Source organism: Cibotium barometz, chromosome 6 (genome assembly GCF_041138505.1).
Source record: "Cibotium barometz isolate CiBa-2024 chromosome 6, ASM4113850v1, whole genome shotgun sequence".
NCBI lineage: Eukaryota > Viridiplantae > Streptophyta > Polypodiopsida > Cyatheales > Cibotiaceae > Cibotium > Cibotium barometz.
In genome coordinates, this window is record NC_141051.1 from 48,498,869 (window position 1) to 48,503,273 (window position 4,405).

Below are 4,405 nucleotides of genomic sequence, written 5' to 3' on the forward strand. Positions count from 1 at the left end.
GGGGATGGTTTCACACCATTCCCATGCCCATACTAAGCTTCGGGGAAGCCCTATGGGCTGGCCCCTTGTCCTAAACATACTCTACTCAGTGATCTGGCATCCGGTACCATACATGATACACAGAACCACTGACATCATTCTAGAGGGAGACTCATAGCGCGGACTAGCACTATTTCATGTGCAGGACAGTGCACAACTGACCTTGGACTCATGTGCAGGACAATGCACACCTGACCTCAGATGGCTGAGATGGATCCCTGGCTAACTCATCCCAGACTGGGCTCACATGGGACCAGTTCACCATCCCAGGTCCTGCACCTTCTGTACAGAAATGTCTACGTGGCATCCAAGTGTGGGATGCACGTGACATCCCCTTGTACAGAAGCTTCGAGATGTGGATGTATCTTGCTTGGAGTTATTTAGTCAATGTTTTTGATTAGATAGATTGAGCTCTCCTCTAACAATATATCTCTAGTCGGACATATAGTTGTTTTAAATATATAGATACGATGAGTGACCACACCCATAAAGTGAAGCTGGCGATCATCAAGACTTTGCTACGAGGCACTGGACTTTTTGGAGATACACTGTCAAAGGCCATGGCAGATTATGTGGAGATGGATGATGCGGGTTTAGACGGCGTCATCGAGATTCTTGGGAGATTCAGTATGCCCGTACGACTTGGAGAGGATACATCCTCCTAGCCACACGCAGGAGTGGAGACTTCTTCTCATGCACACACTACAGCGCATCGGTAAGCTTCTCAATTGATAAAATAGTAATGTCATCCTTTTTTTACATATAGAATTCTTAATATATATATCCTTTTGATGTCTTTGTTTGCTTAGGACTCGTATCCCAGGTACATCACATCACGAGAGTCAGCGGCTTACTCCTGATGTATCTCCTCCTGGTACTCAAGTGACACCTGATTCACAGGCTAGTGGCCGTTCGTCCCGTAGGTATATCTTTTATGGCGATTACGGACTAAATATCAAGTACTTTTTAAGAACTCGCATCTCAATATATCGTATGTTTGTATTGCACGTAGGCGTCAGCGACGGCAGAGTAGCACACCACCAGTGCCCCCACCAGTGCCATTGCACACGTGCACTGGCACTTTGGGTGTCACATGCGACATCACGCCTGACGGGGGTATCCTTCAGGTTGGAGCCGGCATCGCCTTCAGACGTCGGATGAGAGACCTTTGCATGTCTTATCTACAGCGAGTTCATATACCATGGCAGTAAGTATTATTTAACATAAAGAATATGAATTACAGTTTTGTATTTGAATTACTAACTGACTTTATTTTGCAATGCAGCGATCAACTTGAGGATGACAAGAAATATGTCATCAACACACTGGAGACGGAGTTTGGGACAGGATGGAGTCGGAAGTGGTTGCTGAAGCAAATGTGCAGACTCATGAGTCATCGACGCGACAATGCACAGTAAGTAGAGAGAGAGAGAAATGAAACAAAATGAAATGCTATATTTATGTCTTCAAAAGGCCAAAATGACCTATGAGACCAAAAAGTTACCACCAGAGAGCTCTGATACCAATGTCAGGTAGAACAGCGGTACTGATGGTTTGCTGCAGAACAAGCATGAGATCATACATATCTGTGGTCTCTCAATCTGCATTCATGAGGCGGCTGACAAGCATGGGGCCCATACTACTGCCGCATACATCAAAGCTGGGGTGACCATACATCAAAGCTGGGGTGACCATAGTGTCATAGAGAGAGAGAGCAGAGCTGGAGCAGCAAATGGGCAGCGTGGGGGGTGCTGCAGCTAAGGGTACTCCGGGTACCCACTGAGGGTGCTGCTAGAACTACTGCCACGAAACGCTAGAAGACTGCTGGCTTCGATGGTCTACTGCTAGGCCAAGTCAATCCAGGGAATAATGCTTGATTTCGGGTACTGAAGGTTGAGATGCTGATACTGGGGTTGAAACGTGAGATAGAAGCCTTGTTGGTAGAGGAGGGGAATCGAACCCCAACACTAGCCATCTGAGGCTATCACCACGAGACTCCCCACCACCCACCCTTGTTATTAGTAAGTTTTCAAAAGAATAAAAATCATGACTTCACAAACAAATTATTTTGAGATTAAATCTTACCGAACATAGGTTGATCCGTGAGTTGACACGTAAGACTAATAGTCCTCATCGTCATCTCTGAGATTAACCGTCATTAAAATTTCATCTTCATTATCCTTGTTGATTTCTTTGAACTCCTCCATTGTCGTTAAATCTGTGTTGACGTTCATTTCCTCTGTAGGCTCGACATCCATTGTTTCTTCCTCTTCGGTGTCTGTAGTGTGAGAGTCTGGATCGTTGTCGTTCTCATCATCTACAATGTCATCATGATCAGAAAGAAGAATTCTACACCTCTCTGACGTCGATGTGTCTAGATTCGAGGACGTAATCAATTCATCCTGATCCGCTTTCTTAGAGTCAACGCTATCAAACAAGTGTCGACCTCTAGGTTGAGCATGCACAACTTGCCACCATGGATGAGCATCTGTATTCTTGTAAAAGAACGCTTGCTCAACATGAGTTGGCAGAATGTTAGGCTCTTTTGTTGCACGCAATAACTTCGAGGAGTCAACGGACCAAAATCCGGACGGTTCTCTTTTCATTGTGGCATTATTGCATTTATACTCGGCATGAAACCAATCCACCTTCAAAACCACTTGTCAAAATACACGAATCAAAACTTTAGAATTATGTGTAGCTTCAAGAAATCTACATGTCATTGTTGCATGAAGAGAGATGTCATTTACCTGCTTGAAGATACGATACGATACTTCATAAATGCCGACTATGGTTCCCATGTAACCAAGTTCACTGTCGATAAGATTTGTGTCTCTTGAACTGGCACGTGAAAGAGGCAACAACGCAAGAATCTTGAGTTAGACGTTGTCGTGCCATGGCATGTCTATGCTGTGAAACCATGCATATGAGGCCATTAAATGCAAATCCAGATGCATGGGATTAAGTGCCATGACTTGAGTCATTATATGATGACCATGTACATATGTTCATATTGTAAATGAGGCTCAATAAGACGAGCCGAGGCTGAGTTTGGTCTCGAAGCTTTTGTATATGAGTGTGGTGTGAAATATGGAGCCTTATGCTTATGGTAGACCTTGCAGTAGGGAACACCCTTCTCAACATGTATGGAAATGTGAGAGCATGTATGATATGAGGATTGGTTTTGAAGAATACCCTTTGGAGATATCGTGGAATGAGCAAAACAAGAAGAACTTCAATAAGATACTGCACACATTCAAAGTTCTTGTGTATCCTCATAGGCAGAATGATCCCTTCAATAATATCTTCATGCCCATGGATGGTGAACCTAGTGGCAACTATGCTAGTGAGAGCTATTTCAAGATGACTCTTGTGAGTATGGTGGTGGTGGTTCTGCTGTTACTCAGACCTCATGGGTAAGTTGGCATTAGGACCTCAATGGAAGGCTTCTTGGGCCCTTTTATTTGGCAGTTTAAGGGAGTCAAACCTTTTCTCTTAAGAAGAAACGTTTTCTAATTAGAAGCTTCAAAACGGCTACTTTATTCGAATTTGAATTTTGGAGGGAAAATGGAATTTAAAATCTAGCGGATAAAACCATATCATGTAACATATCTATGGAAAGCTCTTGATGCGTAGATCACGGATCTGTAATTTTCGCTCAAATCGGAGCTTGTATGTAGAAGTTATGGAGGTTCGAAAATTGTAAAATTGCCCCCCTCCCCCTCCCCCCCTTTTTGGGGGAAAAAGTGCACCCTTTGACCACTCTTACACCTCTCTTAAAAACCCAACATTTCAGTCCACATGACAACCCCCCATTTGGCTATTCCTTAATCACCTTGATTAGGCTTGGGCAAATTAAAGGGCCCAAGAAGACCCCATTCACTTCCTAATGGAAACACTCAGTTATATACATGGTCTGCATGGCTATGTAAATGATGGTATGAGTGGCTCGCCAAAGGGTTATGTTAATGATGTAAATGGCTACCCATGTGCATGATGTGTAGTAGCTTCTCTATGGTATCGATGGGCCGAGTCAATGAATACCTCTTATGGGAGTGCAAGCATGAGGCATGCTTTAGTAGACTTATGATATGTATATGATGTTTGATGCAGCTTTGGTCCAAGCATTTTGCATATGAGAAGTAGATATATCATATGTATTGAAAGCTTATGAAGGGGCAGCTTGCGTGGCAATAACAAAAAAAAGAAATATCCGAAAATAATGCAAAAAAAGGTGGCGCAAGTGTTTTTGGAACTTGGGGAAATACGAAATTTTTGCTGCAAAAGGTGATGCGCCCGAATTCCTTGCGGGAAGAAAAGAAAAACCAGAGAAGGGGGCGCATATCGATGGTGGGTGTGCAAAAAA

At 43.5% G+C, this 4,405-nt stretch overlaps 1 pseudogene; it reads left to right on the plus strand.

Moving 5' to 3' along the window:
* Window positions 1-509: 509 nt before the first annotated feature.
* On the plus strand, window positions 510-2,018 carry LOC147637819 (uncharacterized; annotated as a pseudogene).
* Window positions 2,019-4,405: the final 2,387 nt, after the last annotated feature.